At 46.1% G+C, this 26,926-nt stretch overlaps 1 protein-coding gene and 1 long non-coding RNA gene across 20 annotated transcripts in view; one reads left to right on the top strand and one right to left on the bottom strand.

The window, feature by feature from the left end:
• Nucleotides 1-26,926, top strand: part of LOC138808151 (hepatoma-derived growth factor-related protein 2-like) — a 299,202-nt gene that overhangs the window by 100,389 nt on the left and 171,887 nt on the right. The window lies entirely within an intron of this gene.
• Nucleotides 1,280-26,926, bottom strand: LOC138808152 (uncharacterized). The gene is made up of 3 exons (XR_011366423.1): nt 26,636-26,926; nt 21,493-21,648; nt 1,280-2,155 (listed from the first exon to the last, which is right to left on the bottom strand). It is a non-coding gene; the product is annotated as an uncharacterized lncRNA (long non-coding RNA).

Raw genomic sequence — 26,926 nt, 5'->3', positions numbered from 1 at the left:
GCCTTTGAAAACTTGCAGAGTTTGGTCCACATTCTTAATGACTCACCTCCTGTCTCCTCTTGGCCCTCCCATCCATGTTGTTCAGCTTGTCTCTCTCCAGGTGTTTTTTATTTTTTTTTTGTACCTAGCTGTTTGCAGATGTGGGTAGGTAGGATGCAGACATGGTCATGCCTGTGGCATGGTGTCTCTTTGGAGCACCTACTGAAGATGTACAGAGAGCTTTCTGAGCAGAGACAATGGGTGTTGGCTGAGGGTACCACCTCCCTGACCTTAAGTTTGGTGACAAGTGGAAACCATTTCCTCTGGCTTGTCAGCTGCTATCAGAGTTGAAAAGAAGCTGCACTCACGTTGGGAGGCAGATTCTGTGGCTGACTGCACAGGCTGCCTTCCCCATGAGATTGTGTCTAAAAAAAAAATACCTCCAGCGACAGGCAGGCATATGCTGGTGCCTTGGTGTGAAGGAGCTCGCACCTGTGTTTCTTGCTCTTCCCATCCCAGTTCTGGAGTGAGGGGTTAAATGATCCCAGAAGCCCTGCCAGGTTTTGATTTGCTATTGTCTCAGCTTCCTCATAGGTTGTCTTTCAATGGGACTAACAGGAAGTGGCCAGGCAAGATACAGCTTCCAAGGACACATTCCCAGCCACCCACTTCCTCCACCCAGACCCCGTCATTTCCACCAGCTCCCAAGGGTCTAATCAAATCCTGAATCCATCAATAATCAGATCCACTGATCACATCATGATCCGATGAATCCACTGATGATCAGATGTACACTGATCACATCATGATCTGATGAATCCATTCACGATCATCACCCTGATATGATTGGATCATTTCAAAATCCATCATTGACATGGGCAGAAGTGAGCCTCCCCAGTCTCCCCCAAGTTTCTCCATCCAGTCAAGTTGACCAAACAATCAGGGCTAGGACTTCTCAAGCCCTATCACTGGGAGAGGAGGGAGGGGACGTGGGAGTGGTGATGAGGAGGATAGAGAAGAGGGTTTACAAAAAATGGTGTTCAGTAGACAGAAGTGGAGGAAAAGTCCTGGAAACATTTTATTAAGAATTAGGAGACAAAACCTATAGATTCAGAGGCAAGTCAATGACAGACTGGTGGGAAGTTAGGGGGCAGAGGGTCTGCAGGTCTGGAGTCCCAGGCACTGAGCACAGGGGCAGGAAGGCAGGACATCATGTCTAGGGGCATGGGCCAAGATGGACACTGCAGTCCAGAGTGAAACTGCTCTAGGCCTCCCTGAGAAGGCAAGGAGAGGAGTCTATTCTACACAGCTCTCCACCACATGGAAAACATGCATGTGAGCAGCTCAGGCAGCCAAAGCCATGTCCCACCCCACTTGAGATGGAGGACTGCTGGGGATCTATGGAGGACTCTTCCAAATGCAGCCCCGAAGGCCAGCACGGCAGCTGCGTCCCAGCCAGGGTGCCCTGCTAAGCCTTTTCCATAAGAGCTATTGGTCCATTTGGCTGTCCTCAATGTATTACTCGGTATGTATTGATAGCACAATTGTCAGCCCAGCAAACATTTCCCATTTTAATAGTTCACATGAGATGCTTCATTATTGATCTTACAGCACTAAATAAAAATCTCCTTTGTCAAGGGAACATGAAATGGCTTTTAATGGACACAGCCAAATACCTGCTACTAGTTATGGGAAGAAAAATAATCAACCTGATAGAGGAGATTTGGCTTGGGGATTTTCTGGCCTTTTGGTGACACTGGATATTCCTTCCCCAGCCGACCATCCAAAGGCTGACTCTCAGTGAGAGGAGAAAGAGGAGCCATTGGCCCGAACTTTGCAATGTGCAGGTGGAATGTTTTCTATGCCTCATCTTCCATAGGTCCCCCCACCTCCGTTACAGCCCCAAATGCATGATTCTATCCCCAATAAAAGCAGCTAGGCACTGCAGACATTAACTTCTCACTCAGCCAAAATCTGTTAGTGGATGGTTCCAGGATAGATCCTTCCACTCCTTGGGTTTAGAGCTCTGAGTCCCTATCTCTGTTGTCCTCTTAATTTGATCAACTGGTGCATTAGGACTGCAACCAGACATCTCTGCCATCCCTTTATGTCATCTTCTTCATCTGGGAAGCATGAATAGGGTCCAAAGGCTCCTGGGTTGAAAGCTTGCTGCCATCTGGAGATGAGAGAAATGATTGGGTCATAGAGGTTCTGATTCCACCTATGGGCTCATCCACCAGACATCATAGCTGAATGAACTGTCAGGAGGCAGGGCCTTGATAAGTGATTGGATTGTGAGGGCTCTGACTCTACCAATGGGTTCATCCATCCAGGATGTCACAGCTGGGTGGGATCTGGCTCCTACTTGAAAAACAGGGATCAGGAGGCTCACAATTTAAAGCTAGCTCAGATACACACACACACACACACAATTGCAATCAATAAGCAGGTTGTAGTGGCAGCTATGCATGTGGGAGTATCATACAAATAGGAAGTTCACACCAGCCCTGGCAACATGAGACCCTATTTCAAAAGTAAACACCCCATCCTTAACCTAAGCAGTAAGAACTGGGACATGGCTCAAGTAGAGCATCTGCTGAGCAGGCGAGGCCCTGTTCAAATCCTAGTACCACCACAATATAATAATAATAACTTAAGGTACCCTTGGAAAGTCTTGATCGATGTATGTTCTTCCTGGACATCTCCCCTGGGCTCCTCACTGAGGATAGGGGACAGCTTGATTTTTTGAGAAGGGATTAAGAGTTGTGCAATCTCCCTGGCCTTACTAACAAAAGACACTGAGCAGATAAATTTTACAGCAATCAATCTCACCATTAACAAGTGGTAGCCATTTATCTCCATGATAAATCTCATCATTATAAATTGTTTCTACTCCTTATGGAGCTGTTGAGTCATAACTCAGAGCTGAGGCTACATGTGGGACTTACATAGGGCAACAACGGTCCTGGCACCTTATTTCCAAATGGAAGAAACCTGCCAAGGACTCTGGAACTTTACAAATGCAAATAGACCCCCTGAGGCAGGAGAGATGCAGAAACAAGGAAATCGTATCATTTTTAATGAATATTAAAAGTGTCAAACTCAGAAATCAGAAGAAAAAGTAGTTAGTACCCTTCTACCAACTCCATTAAGATGTCAAAACACAGCCAGGGCACCTGTGACTCACACCTGTAATCCCAGCTACTCAGCAGGCTTTAATATGAGGATCACGGTTTGAAGCCAGCCCAGGCAGGAAAGTCCATGAGACACTTATCTCTAATTAACCACCAAAAAGCTGAAAGTAGAACTGTGCCTCAAGTGGTAGAGTATCATCCTTGACCAAATGAAAAAAAAATAACTAAGGGGCAGCACCCAGGCCTTGTGTTCAAGCACCAGGACTGGCACAAAGAAGGAGGAAGAAGAGGAAGAGGACAAAGAGCAGGAGAAGGGAGGTGAGGAGGAGGAGGAGGAAAGCTCCAGTGACTGAGGGATCCTGTATAGTTCAGACCAGAGGCAGGCTCAGCTGACTCCCTGACAGAAGGATGTTTCAGACTTTCATAAGTAGCCCAGACTGTCCTAGAACTCTTGATCTTCCTGCCTCAGCCTTGCAAGTGCTAGGATTTCTGGTGAGTGCTATCAAGCACAGACCTGCCTCCCCCCCCCTCTTCCTCAGGATGGGTCACCATAAGCAGTGAGACAGGCTGAGCCCATTCTAGCACCATCAGCAAGCGGCTCCGTGAGCTCCCAGGGAGGAGAAAGGATAAAGTATGAAGGTCACTTTGGACCCTGGATCTCCCAAGGTCACACAGTGCTTAAACCAGAGTCAGGGCCCCCCAACCACAGCACCAGGAGCCCCACATTCCATAGGGCCACTAGTTCCTCTGAGCCAAATAAAGACATGTAGCGAAGGGCAGAAAAGGGATGTCTGTGTCAGGTAATGGATAATGACAGCTCTTCTGTATGTCTTCGGCCATCTTTGGAGAGAGATGTTTGCTTTAGGTTCAACAGAAAGAATCAGGGCGGGAGGAGAGGAGGCAAGCAGAGGCAAAGCAGGGCCTGGTCACCAGTACGTTCAGAACTGGCCAAAGGTGGCTTCAGAAGTGGACTGACAGTTCGTGGTCTTAGGAGAGGTCAGGTGGTGATCCATGGTCTCAAGAGGGGTCAGGTGATGAGCAGCTGCACCTGGCTCTTCGAATGTGAGGAGCCAGGGCCCTGCTGGTCATTGTGAAGGATGATGCCTACCAACTGCCATGGCCACGGTGCTCCAGAATCTATACCCACTGTCACTCCATGGCCACACTCTCCTAACTCCTGACCCACTGCCATGGGTCAGTCAGAGCACTTCTGATTCCCCAAAAGGTGACCATCTTCCTTGATAGCTGTTTGCGGCCATGGGCTCTGACCACCAAGCTCACCCCAGTCTCAGCCCCCCTGTGTGACCCTGGTTCCCATCACCAACCCCTGCACATGGAGTTTCTTCTGGGCAGAGCTCACCCCTTCTCCCCGGGCAGTGGCTCCGAGGACCCCATCCGGGCACAATGGATACACTAAGCAGACACCGAAATGCATGGGCTGGTTTTCCACAGACCTCATTTATCCTAATGGAGCACTAATAACCATGTTTTAAATGTGAATACTGTACTATGTGTCTCCATTAGCTTGCTGTGAGCAGCGAGCAAATGAAGGACAGGATTTCAGGGCATAGAAGGATGGGGAGTAGAGGAAGAAGGAAGCCCCCTGGTGGGGGAGGGAGAGTCTCAAGAGAGCAACTTGGAAAATTCCTGGGTTTCATTACTCTAACCTCGGGGCCTCAAGGACCTCCTGTCCTTACAGGAACTGCCAGTCTCAGCAAGTTCTCCAGCTGCTGTTTCTTGAAAGTGCATCTTAATACCAAAAATGTCCCTTAGCAGGGCTAAGAACACAGAGGTCTCCAGGGGCCCATTCACTCACCCGCTGGCTTGGGGCTGGGGGGGCGGGGAGGGTGCTGTTTCATCTCTGCTATTGCATTAAAGCAGGTAGAAAAGAAAACGGTGGCAAAGAGTGGACCTCTGTTCTGTCTAACTGTGTGTGTGTATATGATTGCTCCCCACCCCATCACCCCAAGCAAAGCTTCATTACTTAGTGGGGATAAAAAAAAAAAAAGCTAGATCAACCTAAAAATAGTCAATAATTACTTTGCAAATGGTTTCAGAGAGCAATTATGCCATTAGTCCAAGTGCCTTTGACTTCAACGAGTTCTCTCAGGCTCTCCACACTGGGAAAGGAGGCTCCAGAGGAGCATAAATGAGTGGCAGGAGACCACAGCATGACTGCCATCCCTACGTACATACACAGGGGCACAACATCCTGCAGAATCCCCCATGGGAAGGAGACCAGCAGTGGCTCCAAGTGACAGCCCAGTAGGGGTCTCAGCCCCTGGGAATATCTGGCCACAGGACAAAGAAGGTGCCATAGGTGCCCTGCCCCCAACACAACTCTTCCATCATCCAGTAACTGGTCTTGGCTGTTCCCACAAACTGAAGCTCAAATACGCACATATATATGTGTATATATATACATAAATATGTATATGGCACATACATATATATGTAGATATATATATGCATATATCCTGTAATTTTGCAATTCCAGCCACTAGGGTGGTGGAGTTAGGAATTTGGCTCTCCTGAGACATAGACAGACACTGACACTGCTCACTGCTCACTGCCCCCAGAGCTCGGCACATGTGGCAGGATGGGAGGGATCCAAGCAGATGTTCACCCCCTGCATCATGGGCAGGGAGTTTGTTACATGGAGTACCAACTGTTGAATGTTGGGTGCTACAATCATAGTATCTATTTATGTGGTAATCTCCAATCATGCATCTACCTAATCAGTGCAAATAAGGTGGCACAACCACACTACCTTGGCTACTAAGATGGGAGCCTATCACCACCAATCCATCCACCCACCCATTGATTGGTTTGGGCTAGCTGTCCTCTGGAAACCAGTGTTTTACACCCCAGATCCAAACCACAAGAGCTCCACTCCAAATAAAGGGACACGGTGAGGGGCATGTAAAGGACAATTCTTCCATGGTGGCGATGGGGTGGAAAACAGCTTGGGCACATCATCAGCTATTTTTGGGGTACAGACATTTGCCTCCAGTTAAATAAGGAGACTTTGGCTGGGAATGTGGCTTAGTGGTAGGGTGCTTGCCTAGCATGCATGAAGCCCTGGGCTTGATTCCTCAGTACCACATACACAGAAAAAAACAAAAGCAGTGCTGTGGCTCAAGTTATAGTACAATAGCAAAAGAAGCTCCAGGACAGTGCCCAGGCCCTGAGTTCAAGCCCCAAGACTGGCAAAAAATAAAAAATAAGGAGACTTGAGGACAAAGGTATGCCAAGTTAAAATGGCCACCAGTCCCTGTGTGGCCTAGGTGGTGATCATTCTGGTCCTTGTTTCTGGTGGATTCTGGAGAGGCATGATGGCTGTCTCAGCTGGTCAGGATGAGCATATCCTGTGTCCTGTGGGGTGATCTGTCCTGAGGAGCTCTGCTGGCCCTCAGTGGTGGCTTCATCCCTTGTCAAATTATCAATTTGTCTGGTCCTTCCTGAACCCTAAAGTGATTGCAAAGCAATGGCTGGAAAAATGGTTCAGAGCAGAGACACATACAACATGAGTTAGAGGTATGAGACTCTGCCCCCACTTTTAGTTCATTTGTGGGCCCAACAAAAGTGGCTTTGAAGCAACTGTCACTTGATGCACAATGAGAATTAGTCATTTTTCTTTTTTTCTTTTTGGCTGGTCCTTGGGCTTGAACTCAGAGCCTGGGTGCTATCCCTTCACTTTTTTTGCTCAAGGTTAGTGTTCTACCACCTGAGCCACAGCTTCACTTCTGGCTTTTAGGTGGTTATTTGGAGATAAGAACTTCATGGATTTACTTGCCCAGGATGGCTTCGAACTTCGATCCTCAGATCTCAGCCTCCTGCATAGCTAGGATTACAGGGCACCAGGGCGAGCAGAATCACACACACACACACACACACACACACACACATTTAAATGGGCTTGTCTGAAATGTTTTGCGGGCCATACTGAGGTTGTACTTAGGGCCTCATGCCACACCCAAGCTCTCTTCACTCCAATTATCTTTGAGATGGGGTCTCAACCAATCAGCTGGCCTGTCATAGTCAGTGGCCCAGGCCATGCAGGCCACTTCCCAAACTCCTGAAAACCTCCTTTAACCCTCCACGGACACCATCTGAGGGCTTCCTATACCGAAGAAACTGATCCTTTCTCTCTCAGCTGCACATTTGAGTGATCAAGCTGAGCAGGACTCAACTTCCCACAGCTCCATGGAAGGCAGCCTGGGAGACTACTTCCCACCAGTGGCCTCAGAGGGGCCCTGAAGCAGCAATGCCCTTCTGGCCACACCCCCACACAAACCCCTCTGAGAATGTCTCTTTCCCCTCCCTGTCAAAATCCTCCTGGGGCTTCACAGGAAAACCCTCCAGGGGCTTGACTTGTCAGTGTGAGCTATAATCCCAGGCAGGCCTGGAGTCTAAGCTAAATTGCTCGTGCCACTGTGATGATGAACTCATTCTGCAGGGAATTGGAAATCAATTTTTGTCATCATCCAACAGAGTTCCTTTATCAAGCAGTTCCTGATAATGCAACCGACAAGGAGCTGAAGGGAAACATGGAAATGGGGGGAGGGGCGGGAGGAAACAAGCCTCCGTGTGTGTACATGTGTGTGCATGAACTGTATGTGTGTTTGTGTCTGTGCACATGTGTATATGGATGTATATATGCTCATGTGCATGTGTGCATGCTTGTGTGTGCATACATGTGTTTGCGTGTGCTTGCATGTTGTATGTGTGTATCCCAAAACACACCCTGATCCAATGCTATCCCATGTGCTCCTCATTCTCCCATCTGTAACATAAGACCTGAGGCAATTGGCCTACAGGATGAAAGGTTTCTTTTTGTTCTGGCCCACTTGGCCCTGTTGCTTTGGGTTGTGGAGGGGTAGAACACCTGGTGGAGATCACCAGGTGGGGCAAAATGGCTTCACCCCCACTGGAGACAGACAGAGGAAAAGCAGGGCCAGGCCCCTAACAGCCCCTGCCCGGCCAAGTTTCAATGACCTCACTTCCTCCCTGTGGACCACGCCCCCATTAGCCTTCCTTCTCTAGGCCACACCCCTATGGCCTTACTTTCTTCTCTAGACCCCAATGCTCTTACTTCCTCCCTCTAGGCCACGACTCAAATGCATGGGGTCTCTAGGCCACTTTTCCAATACCATCACTTCCGCCTCTAGGCCGTGCCTCTTACAGGTTCCACTGCCTGCCCATGGTGTGGGGCTGCTGGCCAAGCTGTCAGCCCTGGGCCTTTTCGGGACTGGGACTCAGGCCTTGCCCAGACTCCCCAAGGGGCACCTGGGTCTTGTGGCCCACGCCCAGCCCACCGCAGAGCTGGTGTCTGGAAGCCAGCTGGGCTGCCTTGGCAAGCATCTACGCCCCATGCCCCACTGCTCCTGGGAAGCGGGGCAGGGCTGGACGCCAACTGTCTGGGCCCATATCATTTCAACTATCAGCTGAGAACCCTGAAGCCCAAGGCCAAGACATCAGCCAGGGTCAGCCAGGCTAGGAGCTGCAGGGACAGTGCCCAGGCGCTGAGTTCAAGCCTCAGGACTCGTCCCCATCCCTCTGTGCCCACAACTAATCTTCCCTAAGGTTCATTAGCTGCTGCACTTGTTACACAATCCTCGTAGAACTGTGCTCATAGTAGGTCTGCAAGGAATATCCATGACTCAATAAAGAAGAGACCAGGCTGCAAAAATAAAAAATAGCAATACACACAGGGCCAGGGCCAGCCTTGGCTGTTCCACCCACACACCCACACCCACACACCCACCCACCCACCCACCCACCCACCTACCCACACACACACACACACCCACACACACACCCACCCACACACGCACACGCACACGCACACGCACACGCACACGCACGGCTAAGCCTTCCAGCCTCCTGAAGCAAAATTTGTAACCCAATAATGTCAGCCCCAACAGGGGGGATGAATTTGATCCAGGAAAAATACCATCCCTGGCAACCCTGAAGAATATTAAGGTCTTAACAGCCCGCGGTTTAGAATTGTCTTGAAAGGCAAGCTGGAAATAATTACACACCTGTTACTCAAAACTCAGCAGTAAAAAGGAATTTACATGAGTGCATAAATTACCTTCCCAGCGATATAAATTAGGATTTGAGTGCAGGCTGAGATTTCCCAGGATGTCAAGCAGCTGGGGCCCATCCCCCAGGCACCAGAGGACCTCAGCTGAGGGGGGATCTAAAGGCCACTGTCACCAGCCCTGCTGGAAGGTTCCATGGCTCCACAGACCACCCTTGGAGAGGAGTGCTGGCCCCGAAAGTCCAGCCTGAGCTTGGCAGAGAACAAAGCAGTCTTCTTCCCTCTCCTCCAGTCTCCCTTGGACAGAGATTCCCCCAGGGTTTTTTACAGCTCTATGTTCACATTATCTACACTTCCCTTACGGATGCTGGGGACTGTTTCCTGTGGTTCGAGCTACCATGATGATACATGAGGTGGGCTGGTTTAGAAGACATGGAAGTTTCTTTCTCCAGCATTCAAGGTCAAGGGCAAACTTGCTGCACCAGGCCATGGCAGAAGATGCCAGATCAGAGAGCAGGACCTAGGTGAACCTCAACCTCAGGAGCCCTCCTGCCATACCTGACCAACTCTGTTCCATTAATCCACACCACAGACCCACTCTCCTCACTTGGGATTCAGTTCCCACCTTCAAACCTCAGCCATGACACCAACTGCCACTGGTCTGACTCGTGGCAAGCATGGACCAAGCAGTTTGGAATCCCAGACTGTCTTTGCAGGAGCTTTGGAGTCTGCAGAGGCATTTCCACTGGCCCTCCTTGGGTCTGCAGGAAGCATTCCCATTGGTCCTCCTTGGGTCTGCAGGAGAAATGCCCATTGGCCCTCCATGGGTGAACAAGAGGTATTCCCATTGGCCCACCTTGGGTCTGCAGAGGCATTCTTATTGGCTCCTCTTGGGCACACACCCACCTCCTGGACCACTCTTTTTATTGTTTGTTTGTTTATGTGGTGCTGAGGAATGGAACCCAGGGCTCATGCAGGCTAGGCAAGTACTCTACCACTGAGCCACCTTCCCAGTCCCCAATCACTCTTGAGAGGGGCTGGAGTGCTGTGATTGGCTGGGCTTAGGTCACATGCCCCTCACTGGTGATGCTGGTGACGGGAAGAATGGTTTTGTGCCACCACAAAGGTGAAGAAAGGGGACAGGACAACACCCAGAGGAAATGGGGCTGGGCCAGAGGCAATGGTGAAGCCAGGTGTTCGGGGCATCAGTGAAGAAGGCAGCACAGGCCTCTACCCTGTGGCTGGGTCCTTCCCCCTGCCATGGCCACAACCTGGGGCCTGCCTGGTCTGAGGCAGCCAGTCTCTCTCCCAGGGAGCCTGGTGAGTCAGAGAGTAGCCCTGAGCTTGGGCAGGGGGTTTGACCTTCAGCAGATCCTCAGGATGCCCCGGGACAGAGCCACTTGGAAGGCCATCCAGGTAAGCCCAAGGCCCTGTATGCATTGCCAGTGGAAGGGCAGACCGTGGTGTGAACTTCCTGGGAAGCTCTGCACAGAGCTGGGGGCCTGTGAGCTGGGTCCAAAGGGGCAGACTGGACGTCTTAGTAGGGGTTACTTACAGAGCAGGAGACAGCTATGAGCCCCTAGCCTGTACCACCCAGAGAGTCATCACGAGGACCCTGGAAGACAGACACACATATACTACTACCCCTAAATTCTCCTGTGACTCTGTCTTTAACAGAATCTAGGTCAGAGCACCACCTAGTGTCAAGCCCGCAGAGTAGCTGCAGGTGGAATATGGGATGGCCTGCTTGCACCCTGCTTGCTGTCACCCAGGATCCAGCCAAGGGAAGGAGGTCTTGTGTGCTGCAGTTCACCTGGTCCAACAGCTAAGTAATGACTTGCTACAAGATGGTGTTACTCCAACTCCAGCAAGGACAGGACCTATACACCTAGAGATCAGTGCTGTGACCTGGAGCTCAGCACTCCTCATGGATAAACAAACCCCTAAGGGTTCACCTAGCCTCACAGAACAACCTCTCTGGGAAGAGAAGGCTGGATGGTGAATCCAAATTCAGAGGTGCAAGATAAGCAGAGCTTAGTTAAGGTCATGCCAAGGACATGACTGCAGTGAGTCTAGATTCCTTCCTGAAACCCATCTGCAAAAGGGGAGAGGGGCTGAGCACATCAGGGCACACCTGTCATCCCATTTACAGAGAAGACATAGGTAGAAGGATCTCAGTCGGAGGCTGACACTGGGCAAAATTGCAAGGACTTTCTGAAAAAGTATAGCAGCTGGGCACTGGTGGTTCAAGCTTTCCATTCTAGCCAATCAGGAAGCTGAGATCTGAGGATCACGTTTCAAAGCCAGTCCGGGCAGGAAAGTCCGTGAGCTCTTAACTCCAATGAAACAACAGGAAGCCAGAAGTGGTGCTGTAGCTCAAGTGGTAGAGTGCTCACCTTGAGCTGAATAGCTGAAGGACAATCCCCATGCCCAGAGTTCAAGCCCCACAACTGACCAAAAAAAAAAAAAAACTTAATTAAAACTGTTGCTGGTGTGCCAGTGCTTCCTGCCACCATCCCCAGCCTTCACCCCACCAGTCCCTAGAGAGATACCAATTATCTCCCCGGAGGATGTGAAGTGTTCAACACGCTCTCTCCTAAATGACACGAATCTTTAACATATTATACCTAAAAAATAAATTCATATAGCACTTTTCTGAGAAAAAGAAATGCTCCAAGTTTGGATGGATGGATGGATGGATGGATGGATGGATGGATGGATGGATGGATGGATGGATGGATGGATGGATTGTGGACAGATGGAGGATGAATTGATGCATGAACGGATGGTAAAGAGGAGGATAAGGGATGGAGGGTAGAAAGATGGATGATAGATGAATTGAGTGGGTGAATGGATGGATGGGTGGATTGTGGATGGATGAGCATGGATGATAGATGGATAGATTGGGTGGGTGGATGGATGATGTGTAGATATTGGATGGGTGAATGGATTATGGATGACTGATGAGTAAATGGGATTGGATTAATGATGGATGGATGGGTGGATGGACAGATGGTGGAGAGATGGATGAGGGATGGATGGGTAGATAGATGGATGATGGATGGATGAATTGACGGGTGGTAGATGGAAATATATTTGGTCTTTGCTCCTCTTAGCACAGAACTTCAAAAATCTTCTTTAAGAAGATATTAAAGTGAATCATGTTTTGATGGTGAGATTCTTACTAAGCCATCTTGACAGGATTCTTGCTATATCTGGGTGATGTAAGGATGAGCAAACCACCTGGAGAGACTTCAGAAAAGCCCCTAAACTTTGGTGCCATTGGGTTATTATGGGGGAGCACTGCCACCTAGTGTCCAAAGAGGTGAAGAGCAGGAGCCTGAAGAGACCATGAAATGGTCAAAGCAGGGTGGTGGCCCCACCAAAAAATCTAATGATACACTTCTTGCCATGTTGTGTGTGTGTGTGTGTGTGTGTGTGTGTGTGTGTGTGTGTGTGTGTGTGTGTGTGTGTGAGTTCTGAGCCATGAATTCAGGGCATGGGTGCTGTTCCTGAGCTTTTGTGTTCAAGACTAGTGCTCTACCACTCAGTCCACAGCTCCACTTTCAGCTTCTTTGGGTGGCTAATTGCAGAAGAGTCTCACAGACGTTCCTGCCCAGGCTGGCTTTGAAAAGTGATCCTCAGATCTCAGCATCCTGAGTAGCAAGGATGACAGAAATGAACCTTGCTTTTGCCACCTTTTAATATTTGCAATTGGTTACATTTTTTATTTACTTTGTTAATTTAGAGGTGATATACAGTGGGATTACATTTACATTCACCAGGTAATAAATACATTTCCTTACATAGAGTATCATCTGTTTCCCTCATCCTCTCCCATTCCCTCTCTTCTATCTGCACCCACGAGTTGCATAGTTGGCTTTCATCCATGTTTAGTACACTCCACTGCCACACTTTTTCACCCTTTTCCCTCAGATTCTATGCCCTCCCCTCCCTTTCCACAGATGTTCATGTGAATACACTATCTATAAGGTAAAGAACACAGAGTCATCATATAAATAAAAAAACTAAGAAAAAAGATAGTTATTTCCATATCTTTGGAGTTCCATTTCAGTATGTGTATTATATAAATAAAAAGAGGTGCTTGGGTATTTGAGACTAATAGATTATAGGAGAATTATTTCATAGTCTATGAGATCTGGTTCTATTAAATATTGACCCATGTATCTTACAATAAATATATATTTTAAAAATGACCCATGGCAGCTTTAGAATGTCCTTGTTTGTGATCATTTAGGTAAATGCCCAAAAGTGGGATTGCTGGGTCATAGGGAAGCTCTATGTGGAATCTTTTGAGGAACCTCCATACTGCTTTCCAAAGTGGTTGAACAAGTTTACACCAGACCAACAATGCAGTAAGGTTCCCTTCTGTCCACATCCCTCCAGCATCTGTTGTTATTAAAGTTCCTGATTATAGCCATTTTAACTGGGGTGAGGTAGACGAGCAGAAAAGATCAGAAAAGTTGATGTTATGCAAAATGACTCCAAGATAAGGATTCAAATGTTTTTTTTTTTCCTTTCTTGGGATTGTTACATAAGATGAGTTCTTTATTGCTTTGTACGTCCCTCCCCCACAGTATAACCCCTGCTTTCACTCTATTTGATGTTGGTATAATTTGTGAAGAGGAAAGGAAAAAACAAATCATTTAACTCTGGATACAGGAGGACCCACTGCTACAATGATATGTACAAGTCGTTATGTTGAAAAATGAACTTTACAACTTTGGCTGGTGTGGGGGTGGGGGAGTAGGGGTGTGGGGGTAAGTAGGGATGGGAAGGGGAAAAAGGAGGAGGCAACAATTCTTGATAAGAAATGTACTCGTTACCCTGCCCATGTAATTGTAACCCCTCTGTACAGCATTTTCACAATAATTTTAAAAATGACCCATGGTTTGCCTCATTTGTAAGAACTACAATATGTCTATGATATTCTGTAACAAGCTCTCAATACCCCAAATTGCTAAGTGCATAGGACCACATATAATGAAACATAACAACATGAACTCCAGGAATCAGAAAGAAGAGGCTCTTTTCATATCTTGTATGTAGTTATTATTTTTTTTCCTCTTATAGTTTTCTGTACCTTGTGTCTTTTATATAAATTTATTCATTCTTTGGAAAAGAAAGGGAATCACAGAAAAAGCAGGACAAAGGATGAAGTAATGCAACATTAATACTCACTTGGCACTAAGTTGGAAATGAACCTTACAACTGTGGGGAAGGGGACTAGGGATGGGTAACATGGAGAAATAGGGATGGGTTAACACTATTTAAAAACAAATGTATCCATTACCTTACTTATGTAAGTGTATACCCCAGATCATCATCTTTTCAATAAAGATAAAAAATTTAAAAAATGTTTTCCTAAAAAGTCAATTCAGCCAAAGGACACTGGATGGAATCTGCACAAGTTAAAGTAACAAGATTATTGCATGCCAAATTCAGTGCCAGAGTTCTTTTTTTGGGGGGGGGGGTCCGGTCGTGGGGCCTGAACTCTGGGCCTGGGCGCTGTCCCTCAGCTCTTCAGCTCAAGGCTAGCACTCTACCACTTGAGCCACAGCACCCCTTCCGGCTTTTTTCTTTTTGCGTATGTGGTGCTGAGGAATCGAACCCAGGGCCTCTGGCATGCAAGGCAAGCGCTCTACCACTGAGCCACCTTCCCAGCCCTCAGTGCCAGAGTTCTAACAGGCACTAAGTATCCTGGTGCCAGTGGCTCACACCTTTAATCCTAGCTACTCAGGAAGCTAAAATCTGAGGATCACCATTCAAAGTCAGCCTGAGCAGGAAAGTCCATGAGACTCTTATCTCCCAAAAAACACCAGAAAATGGGAAGTGGCACTGTGGCTCAAGTGGCAGAGCCCTACCCTTGAGCTGAAGAGTTTGGGTCAATGAGGCCCAGAGTTCAAGCCCCACCACTGACAAAAAGAAAAAAAAAAAAAGAAAACTGGTACTAAATAAATACTAGAGCCCCTAATTCCTTTGAGGTCCTTTGATACCCTCTTGTTACATGCGATCTTTGGGGAATGATACTGTTTTCCAAAACAGTGGCTTATGGGTCATCGGAATCAAAATCATATGAAAAGCTTGTAAAATGAACATTGTCTCAGTCCCAGACAAGAGATGCATTTGTCTGTATCTAGAGAAATAACCTCTCTGTAACAGTCTGGATCTTAGACTCCCTCTGCGTTCCATTACTTCTGGTTGGAGCTGTACTGCAAAAGATGCTACTCGCTGAGCAAGCCATTAAGAACAGTGTCTTCAAATTCACACATTATGGCTGTCCTCATGAGCTACACTCATATGACTGAGATTTCAGAGGCCAGAGAATGACTAAGATACAAAAGCAAAAACTTTTGGCAGGAAAAACTCATAAATACACAAAGTCCTCTACAGACAGACAACAGGAAAAGCTGGAAGTGGGAATACTGGGTAAGGCCTTGGTCCTTACACACCTTACACAAGAGACCAACACAAAACTGAGGCTAGGAAGCACTGCTCTGACAGTTCAAATCAGCAGTTTACAAGAAGTGGCACTGTGGCTCAAGTAGTAGATTGCTAGCCTTGCACAGGACAAGCTGAGGGACAGCGCCCATGCCCAGAGTTCAAGCCACATGATCGCCAAAGAAAAAAAATCCTCTGTTTACTCACACAAAATGAGATGCTACTTTTTTTTTTTTTTTGTGGCTCAAGCGGTAGAGTGCTTGCTTTGAGCTGAAGAGTTGAAGGACAGTGCCCAGGCCCAGAGTTCAAGCGCCACAACCAACAACAACAACAACAAAAAAGAAGAAGACCACTGAGGTTAAAAGTCGATATAGAAGCCCAGCAATGGTGGCTCACACCTTATATAATCCTAGCTACTCAGGAGGCTGAGATCTGAGGATCACAGTTCAAAGCCAGCCCGAGCAGGTAAATCCGTGAGACTCTTATCTCCAATAAACCACTAGAAAACAGGAAGTGGTGCTGTGGCTCAAGTGGTAGAGCTTTTGCCTTGTGCTGAAGAGCACAGGGACAGCTCTCAAGCCCAGAGTTCAAGCCCCATGACCAAACAAAAAAAATCTATAGAAAGAATTATCAAATGTGATTATAGACCAGGCACTGATGGCTCACACCTATAATCCTAGCTACTTAGGAGGCTGAGATCTTAGGATCATGTTCAAAGTTAGCCCAGGCATAAAAGTCACCAGGAGACTTTTATCTCCAATTAACCACTCAAAAGCCAAAAGTGGCACCATGTTAAAGTGGTAGAGGACTAGCTTTGAGGCAAAGAGCTCAACGACAGCACCTAGGCCCTGAGTTCAAACCCCACTACCAAATAATTATAATAATAATAATAATAACCATAACCTAAATTGCTAACAAAAAGCAATATTGCTTTACAAACACTCATCTGAGCCAGGCACCGGTGGTTCACTTCTGTAGTCCTAACTACGTAGGAGCCTGAGGTCTGATAATAATAGTTCAAAGCAAGCCCCACAAGGAAGGTCTCTGAGATGCTTATCTCCAATTAACCACCTAAAAACTAGAAGTGAAACTCTGCCTCAAAGTGGTAGAGTACTGGCCTTGAACAAAAAAGCTCAGGAACAGTTCCCAGGTCCTGAGTTCAAGACATGACCAATGACCAATGGAAAAAGAAAAGAAAAGAAAGCACGAGAGACAGAAGGGTAGGGAGGAAGGGAGGGAGTCAGGAAGGGAGGGAGGGAAGGAGAGAGGGAGGGAGGGAGGGAAGGAAGGGAAGAAGGAAGAAGGAAGGGAGGGAGGGAGGGAGGGAGGGAGAAAAATCTCATCTAAGCATTTTAAACATATAAATTTAATCTTCTTTCTTTGCCAGTTCTAGGACTTGAACTCAGGGCATGTGCACTGTCGCTGAGCTTCTTTTGCTCAAGGATAATACTCTATCACATGAACCACAGTACGACTTCTGGCTTTTTCGTTTATATGGTACCTGCTGAGGGATCAAACCTAGGGCTTCATGCATGGTAGGCAAACACTCAACCATTAAGCCACAGTCCCAGCCTCATAAATTCAATCTTTTTAACACTGCTAGATAGATACCTGTTAGAGAGATACCATTATGACCCTGATTTACAAATCAGGAAAATAAGGTCATTTGCCCTACTTAACAGGACTAATATTAGACAAATTGAATTCATACTTCACAGTTTGGCTCCATGATATGTCATTTTAACCTATAATGCCTTTCTGGAAGAAAAGAAATAATTAAAGGAAATAAAAGTAGACATTCTGAAGAAAATAATTCAATGTGTGTTCAATGCTGAAAAATATCAGACAATGGAGTTGGGAGAGACCCTCCAGCCAGGTGCCAGTGACACACACTAAATCCTAGCTATTCAGGAGGTTAAGATCCAGATCATCAAGGTTTGAAGCCAGCGTGGGGAGGAAAGTCCTAGAGACAACATCTCCAAAATAGCCAGAAAAAAGCCAGTCTGGAGGCATGGCTCAAGCAGCAGAATGCCAGCTAAGCATGCATAAGGACTTGAATTCAAACCTCAGCACAGATAACAGTTCCTCTAATGAGAACTGTTTAAACTCCAAGTCTCATTCAAGCCAGGCATCCTCCCACTTAAGCTATACCATAGATGGGATCACAGATATGCACCACCATGCCAGGCTTATTGACTAAAAAGGAGTGGCACTGTGGCTCAAGTGATAGAGTGCTAGCCTTGAGATGAAGAGCTGAGGGACAGCGCCCAAGTCCAGAGTTTAGGCCCCACTACTGGACTCAAAAAAAAAAAAAAAAAAAAAAAAAAAAAAGAATCAACTCAACAAGAGAAAGAACATGTCAACATAAAGATTGGGGGGAGGGGTATGGTCATGGGCCTTGAACTCAGGACCTAGGCATTGTCCCTGAGCTTTTTGTGCTCAAGGCTAGAACTCTACCACTTTGAGCCACAGCTCCACTTGCAGTTTTCTGGTGCCTTATTGGAGTTATCTCATGGCTTTTCCTGTCCAGGCTGGCTTCCAATCATGATCATCAGATCTCAGCCTCCCAAATTGCTAGGATCACAGGTGTGAGCCACAGGCCCCCTGCTGACATAAGAATTGTATCAAATGTTCATAGAAGTCAAAAGTGGAAACAAAGCAGAGGCCTGGTGGCTCACACCTGTAATCCTAGCTACTCAGGAGGCTGAGATTTAAGGATCGCTGTTCAAAGCCAGCCCCAGTAGGAAAGTCCATGAAACTCTTATCTCCAATAAGCCACCAGAAAACCGAAAGTGGTGCTGTAGCTCAAGTGGTAGAGCAAGCTTAAGAGTTGACGGACAGTGCTCAGGCCCAGAGTTCAAGCCCCATAATTGACAAAAAAAAAAAAAAAAAGTGGAAACAACTCAAACACCTACTAACTACTGAATAGATAACCAAAATGTAGTATATCCATACCATAGAATGTTCAGCAATAAAAAGAAGTAACATTTTAGCCGGGCGCTGGTGGCTCACGCCTGTAATCCTAGCTACTCAGGAGGCTGAGATCTGAGGATCGCGGTTCAAAGCCAGCCCGGGCAGGAAAGACTGTGAGACTCCTATCTCCAATAAACCACCAGAAAACCGGAAGTGGCGCTGTAGCTCAAGTGGTAGAGCGCTCGCCTTGAGGTGAAGAGCTGAGGGACAGCGCCCAGGCCCAGAGTTCAAGCCCCATGACCGACAAAAAAAAAAAAGAAAAAAAAGAAGTAACATTTTGATACAGGCTACAACATGATAAAGCTCAAGAATATGTCCAGTGAAAGAAGACAAATACTACATATTCCATGATATGAATTAGAATCTGTTAAAAGACAAATGTATATGTTACTGGTAGTTTAAATAATTTTTTTTCAAATTCTAGAATTATGAAGAATACTGTAGCCACTAATAATATGAAGGATTTCTAGTCATTTTCCCTTTCCTAACTAAAAAAGAATGAAACTAATGTGAACTATTGTACCATTAATATATTAATACTTTTGTAGGAAAAAGTCTGGACAAATATTTCCCAAAATATTATTGGCAGTAAACTCTAAGAAGTAGGATTACATTCAAACATGTATACCATCTAGATCTATCCTTGCCAAATTAAGTATGAGAAAAGACTATCCCCTCCCAACCCTCATGATGCTTCTGCAGTTTGTATCTGCCATTACTGTGGTTTAAACTCAGGGCCTTTCAGCATCCCTCAGCAATCTCCTCCTCACACTGGTAATATATTACTTGAGCCATACCTCTGCTTCCAGCTTTTTGCTGGTTAACTGGGCGGGGTAGGGGGAGGTTGGGAAGGTATGGGAAGGGGAAACAAAGGAGGAGGCTACAATGCTTGATAAGAAATGTACTCATTGCCGGGCGCTGGTGGCTCACGCCTGTAATCCTAGCTAGTCAGGAGGCTGAGATCTGAGGATCGAGGTTCAAAGCCAGCCCTTGCAGGAGAGACTGTGAGACTCTTATCTCCAATAAACCACCAAAAAACCGGAAGTGGCGCTGTAGCTCAAGTGGTAGAGCGCTCGCCTTGAGGTGAAGAGCTGAGGGACAGCGCCCAGGCCCAGAGTTCAAGCCCCATGACCGACAAAAAAATAAAAAGAAATGTACTCATTATCTTGCCCATGTAATTGTAATTCCTCTATACAGTGTTTACAGAATAAATTTAAAACAAATAAAGAATATAAATAAATAAACGTCTCATGGATTTGACTTCCCAAGCTGACTCTGAACCACATTTATCAGATCTCAGCCTCTTGAGTAGCTAAGATAATAGACATTAGCCACTTGCACCTGGCTTGTAGAATATCTTTTTTAAAAGATTTTATTTATTTATTTATTTGTTTGTTTGTTTGTTTGTTTGTTTGTTTGTTTTCGGTCATGGGCCTGAACTCTGGGCCTGGGCCCTGTCCCTGAGCTCTTCAGTTCAAAGCTAGCACTTTACCATTTGAGCCCCAGCGCCACTTCTGGCTTTTTTCTGCTTATGTGGTGCTGAGGAATCGAACCCAGGGCCTCATGAATGCAAGGCAAGCAATATACTGCTTAGCCACCTTCCCAGGCCCTAGAATATCTTTTAAATAAATTATTTTGAAAACAGAATTAAATATACAGAATATAATCCCCAATTATTTTAGATTTAGCAGAATTTTTCTGTTATGTGACTATAAAAGTTCTACATAGCCAGGTGCCAGTGGCTCACGCCTGTAATCCTAGCTACTCAGGAGGCTGAGATCTGAGAATCCACGGTTCAAATCCAGTGCAGACAAGAAAGTCCATGACACTCTTATCTCCAATTAACCACCAAAAAAACAGAAGTGGTGCTGTGGTTCAAGTGGTGGAGCACTAGTCTTGAGCTGAAGAGCTGAGGGACAGCGCCCAGGCCCAGAGTTCAAAGTCCCACGACTGACAAAAAAAAGTTCTACATATATAGGTTCAATTTCTGTACTTACCTTTTTTAAAACTATATTTAATAGAAAGTTAAATTCTCCTCAAGGGCCCAGTTTTGTAATACCTTAGAATACTGTACTCCACCTACCATAGGTGAATGAACTAAAATTAATCACCTTACTCAAAGGTATAAAGGAATCTATGATACAAAAAAGATGAAGCAAGCTGGGCGCTGATGGCTCACACCTGTAATCCTTGCTATTCAGGAGGCTGAGATCTGAGGATCTCGGTTCAAAGCCAGCCAAGCAGGAAAGTCCATGAGACTCTTACCTCCAATAAACCTCCAGAAAACTAGAAGTGGTGCTGTGGCTCAAGTGGTAGAGCATTAGCCTTGAGCTGAAGAGGTGAGGGACAGCACCCAGGCCCAGAGTTCAAGCCCCATGGCCAACAGAAAAAAAAATCTCATTCTACCTTCAAATGATGCAATTAAATGCATCTTCTCAAAATGTAAACTGAGAGATAAAGTACAAGAGCAATTAACAGTAGAGCTAAAACTAAAAGAATGCTTAAGCAGAAGCAATTAGGGCTACTGAGATGAACAAGAGAAATTAGAATCACAGACATTATGGCAAAATGAAATAATGGCCAAACCCAAGTGGAAATAAGCAGAGACACAAGTAAAAGATTTAGAGTAATGGAAAAGAACAACCAAAGCTCTAGTCTCAGGACAAACTTCACATACACAGAGTTAATAAAGTTCACAAAGAAGCATAATAATCCCTATAGAATCTCTGGACCCAGAGCTATGTTTATAAGCCATCATCCTGTTTGCTCCATTTCAAGATATTTTTACTTCCTTTATGCTTCCATCAAAATTCTTCCAATTAGCTCTGACAGTCACAATTACTTGTTCCTTGCAACGAATAGCATTTTTCAACTAAAAAAAAGAGACTGGAGGCTTACCTTTGAGTATCACCAGTGGCACTATTTGAAGAGTTTACACTCATGGTAAGTCTTGCAACTCCTTAAAAATACCCCACTGTTTCTTAATGATATAGTTCTTTATTGGCGATTGAAATTGTTCAAGATGTCTGTGTTACAGGTTAGGTGGACTAAAGTCTGTTAATATAATAAACAATACAACAGCAAGTTTATATTTGAATCCTGAAAGAACTGATTATTTTCCTTTGGATCTATAGGCTGGTTGCTAATTTTTTTTAAATTATTGTATAACAAACAAGGGATTTTTTATTTTTTTTTATTTATTTTTTTTTTTGGTCCGGTCGTGGGGACTGAACTCTGGGCCTGGACACTGTCCCTCAGCTTTTTCAGCTCAAGGCTAGCGCTCTACCACCTGAGCCACAGCACCACTTCCAGCTTTTTACTTTTTGCTTACGTGGGGCTGAGGAATCGAACCCAGGGCCTCATGTATGCAAGGCAAGCGCTCTACCACTGAGCCACCTTCCCAGCCCCACAAGGGATTTTTTCAAAGAAGGGTTTATTTTTATAAAGCAGCAGGCACTGGTGGCTCACACCTGTAATCCTAGCTAATCAGGAGGCTGAGATCTGAAGATAAAAATTCAAAGCCATCCTGGGCAACAAAGTCCATGTGACTTTTTTTTTGGTCGTGGGGCCTGAATTCTGGGCCTGGGCGCTGTCCCTCAGCTCTTCAGCTCAAAGCGAGCACCCTACTACTTGAGCCATGGCGCCACTTCTGGCTTTTTCTGCTTATGTTGTGTTGAGGAATCAAACCCAGGGCCTCATGCATGTGAGGCAAGCACTCTACCATTGAGCCAACTTCCCAGTCCCATGAGAATCTTTTATCTCCAAATAACTACCAGAAAAACTGGAAGTAGCACTGTGGCTCAAAGAGGGAGAGCACTAGCCTTGACCAAAAGAGTTCAGGGACAGCACCCAGTACCCAAGGTTAAGCCCCACAATGGACCAAAAAAAGCATTGGAAGCAAAAATGACGAAAACATTAAAAAAAAAACCCACAAACATGATCCTTCTTGAAAGAACAGGTATTTACTTTTAATATTTTATAAGAAAAGTTATCCAAAAAATAATAATTGTGGAAAAATAATAACAAATTATGTTTGAACTTGGAAATGGAATATGTAGTACCCAACTGCAGGACAGATAATTCTATTTCTTTTAAAAAAAAAAAAAAAAAACAAGCAGCTACTCCTAATGAAGTTTTTTGTTTTGTTTTGTTGGTTCTGGTCCTGAAGCTAAAACTCAAGGCCTGAGTTTTCGGGCTCAAGGTTAGCACTCTACCACTTGACGCACAGCTGCACTTCCAGCCGTTTTAGTGGTTAATTGTAGATGAGTAACAAGTCTCCTGGCTGGATTTGAACCAAGAGAGTCAGATCTCAACCTCAGGAATTGCTAAGATTACAGGCATTAGTCACCTACTCCCTCTGCCCAACCAGATAGTTGTAAAACTATATTGCAACTGAAAAGTCCAAACCACTCCCAAATAAAAGGTCCAATGGTGATTTGTGGTTTCTTTTATTCAGCGTTCCTCAATAGAAATTTAAAAAAAAAAACATGAAAAAGAAATAAAACAAAAAGGGGCTGGGAAGGTGGCTCAGTGGTAGAGCACTTGCCTTGCATGCATGAGACCCTGGGTTCTGTTCCTCAGAACCACATAAGCAAAATGAAAAAAGCTGGAAGTGGCGCTGTGGATCAAGTAGTAGAGCACTAGCCTTGAGCTAAAGAGCTGAGGGCCAGCTCTTCCGGTCGTGGGGCCTGAACTCTGGGCCTGGGCACTGTCCCTCAGCTCTTCAGCTCAAGGCTCGTGCTCTACCACTTGAGCCACAGCGCCACTTCCATCTTTTTTCATTTTGCTTATGTGGTGCTGAGAAATCGAACCCAGGGCCTCAGGGATGCAAAGCAAGTGCTCTACCACTGAGCCACCTTCCTAGCCCTAAAAATTTTTTTGAAAAGCTAACAATCCAATAAAATATACAATTTAAAATGCCCCCTTTTTTTTTTAATTCAGCAAGTCCTGGGAAAGAAAACTACAGTTATCTCTCTCGACAGGTAAACTCTCACTGATAAACAAAAATAAAAAACAAAAGCAAGAAAATTCAGCTGACACTGGTGGCTCACTGATAAGAGGACAATTAAAATTTAAAACCATCCTGGTCAGAAGTCTTTGAGACTGCATCTCAAAAAAATAATAATAAATGAAAGATTGAAATTGGGGCTATGTCCATTTTACTATATGGGCCATGTCCATTTTAATATGCTAACTGCTAATTCTGCTTCTGTAAACCTGCTTGCGCTAACACTGACTCTTCCCCTCCCAGAAATAAGTTAAAAAGTTACAAAGTCCAGATGCAGGCCGGCCCAGGGACAGGGTCTGCAAACATAGATATGTTCTTCTAACGCCCTGTTTAGAAACTCTCAGCAAGGGGGCTCAAAATAAAGACCATCTGGCGAGCCCAGCAAACTAGGGAGCCTGTAACTATGTGGACTCCCCTCCAGAGAAGCCTCCCCCCCCCCTTAGGGAACCAACTAGTTTTCAACAAGTGTTACAAAACTTCCTGTGCAGAGCTGAGCCAATCCTGGGGAGCCTGGGGTCTTATGCTAATCCTGTGGTTTTTGTCTTTAAAAGTGCCTGTAACCTCTGCTCGGGGCTTCCAGTCTGCCTTCGACAGGGAGACCGTTTGCGCAAACGCCTAATAAAATCCTCTTGCTTGTTGCATCTGCTGGTTTGGAGTCTTGGTTCTTGGGGTGCCCTCCCGTTGAAGAAAGCATCCCAGTGAGTCTGGGGTCTTTCAATTAAAAAAACAGCAAAAAAGGTAGGGCCAAGGCTCAAGTGGTAGAGGTCCATATATGAACAAGAAAGCTAAGTAAGAGCAACAGGCCCTGAGTTCAAGCCCAATACCAACATAGAAAAGAACAATAATGATTAACTCTCTTGATCATAGAGATATCTCTATAAAAATCTTTTTTACTAATGTGTACAAAAGGCCTTCTTCATAAATTACCTTTTAATAATATAATCTACGGTAATTTTCAAAGGCCTTCTTGCAAAAAGATAAAAGGAAGAAGGAGCCAGGTGCTGGTGGCTCACGCCTGTAATCCTAGCTACTCAGGAGGCTGAATAGTTCAAAGCCAGCCTGGTCAGGAAAGGCCATGAGACTCTTATCTCCAATAAACATACAGAAAACAAGACGTAGCGCTGTAGCTCAAGTGGTATAGTACTCGCCTTGAGGGGCAGTGCCCAAGCCCAGAGTGCAAGCCCCACAACTGACAAAAGAAAAAAAAAAGGAAGAAGGAAAGAGAACTTGTCACTTGCTTTAGCCTGCCTACTTCCTAGAAACCTCTTCTATAGGAGATACTTCAACTTATATAGAGCCAATTTACCTTACTTCAGTATTAAGGAATCTCTGGGTAAATATACTAAACAGAGAGAAAATAATTCACAGCATCCAAATATATGCAAATACTAATAAACCACGAGAACGTCTATTCACAGAAATCTAATATTCTAAGAAGACAATGGGTTTTTGTTATTAATTTTTTTTCATTTTTATCTTCTAATGATTCTACAAAAGGGTTATAGTTTTACATGTACATTTGTTTGTACACTGAGTCTTGATCAGTCACCCCTCCCATCACTCTGTACTACCAACCCACCCATCCAGCAGCCATATCAAGTTCCTGTCCTTCAGTTTTTATTACTTAACCTAGAACTCTGAAAAACATTATTCCTGATTAAGAAAGGGAACAGGTAAAACTTGAAGTGATTTGTTGAAGGGGAAAGAAATAATGAAATAATTATTGACATTTTGAACGTACAAAGACATCCTGAAGGGGCTGGGAAGGTGACTTGGCCATAGAGTGCTTGCCTCACATGCATGAGGCCCTGGGTTCGATTTCTCAGCAACACATAAACAGAAAAGGCTAGAAGTGGCATTGTGGCTCAAGTGGTAGAAAGCCCTAGCCTTGAGCTGAAGAGCTCAGGGACAGCGCACTGGCCTGGAGCTCAAGTATCATGGCCAACAAAAAGAAAAAAGAAAAAAATACATCCTGAAGACTAAAAAGAGGAACAAAATACCAGTGTGCTCTGTCTCTGCTCCCACTAAGCAAGCCTCAGAAAGGACCACTGGGGATTTAAAAAAATTATTCAAATAAAGAGACTAAGGAGAAGACACAACACAGTACCAAGAACTAAGTCTCCAGGCTGGGAAGGTGGCTCATTGGTAGAGCGCTTGCCTTGCATGCATGAGGCCCTGGGGTTCAATTCCTAAGCACCACATAAGCAGAAAACGCTGGAATTGGCTCTGTGGCTCAAGTGCTAGAGTACTAGCCTTGAGCTGAAGAGCTGAGGGACAGTGACCAGGCCTAGGGTTCATGCCCCACAACCTGAAAAAAAAAAAAAGTAAAGTCTACCACAAACACAAAATGTTCAAGAGTAATAGACTAATAAAATAGTTTGGCCTAAAAACGTGAAATATCAGCCAAAAGGTCAAAAGGCTGACAAATGAATGACAAATGATGAGGAATGAACGAATGAGTGAATGGCGTGGCTATGCCCCTAGGGGCTGACTGTGGGGAGGCGGAGTCCTACCTGCTCTTCTCTTCCTAGGATGCTCCTCCGAGATCTAGCTGCAGTGGGCCAGGACTGGCTGGGAAGGCTTGTCCCGGCTAACGATGGGGCCCCGCAGTGGCCCAAACCAGCCCGGGGACCCCCGTTCCCCCCACGGCTCCGCTCCACACCTCCCGTCCCAGTCGAACCCTTTACCTCTGGGGGCGTTGTGGTCCAGAGGTCCTTAGACCCCAGAGGCAGCTCCCAGCCTCCGAGTAGGAGGCCCCAAATGAAAACTGTTGGAACCTGAGGGCCTCTAGGAGCCTGGAGAGGGAGGGGGAATACCCCGCCCCCCGCAGCCCCCACTTCTGGGGGCTGAGCAAAGAAGGAACTTCCCTCACACACAGCTCCTAGGACTTTCTCGGGCCTTCCAGGCTATGCCCAAGTCTCACGTCCCGCCCCCCCACCAGCCGTGGGGCCTGCCCTCTGCTCCCGCCGCCTGCCACCAGCCTCTAGCTTCCCGCTTCCCGCTGCCCAGTGCGGGCAGCTCCAGGATACGTACTCGGAGAATGCCGGGCTCTGATTGGGAGAGCTCACCCGCTTCAGCTTTGCCTTCGCCTAGACAGGCGCATGCACTGTTGCTGTGGAGGGGAAAGGAGAGGGAGGAGGCACCGATGCACCTGCACAAGGTGCGCACGGGTGATCCGGCACTAGGCTCTCCTCCTCCCCAAGCCTGCCTTCATGCTCACACTGCCTTGGCTCCGCAGGGGGTTCTCGGGTCACAGAGACTCCTGATCCTAATGGGAGCGCAGCTTCCCGCTCCTCAGCCCTTTTGCCAGCCTACTGAGTAAAC

This window comes from Dipodomys merriami, unplaced genomic scaffold (genome assembly GCF_024711535.1).
Source record: "Dipodomys merriami isolate MVZ:Mamm:240054 unplaced genomic scaffold, mDipMer1.0.p SCAF_443, whole genome shotgun sequence".
Lineage (NCBI taxonomy): Eukaryota > Metazoa > Chordata > Mammalia > Rodentia > Heteromyidae > Dipodomys > Dipodomys merriami.
The sequence above is the reverse complement of the archived record's forward strand: the minus strand, read 5'-3'. Positions and strand labels throughout refer to the sequence as shown.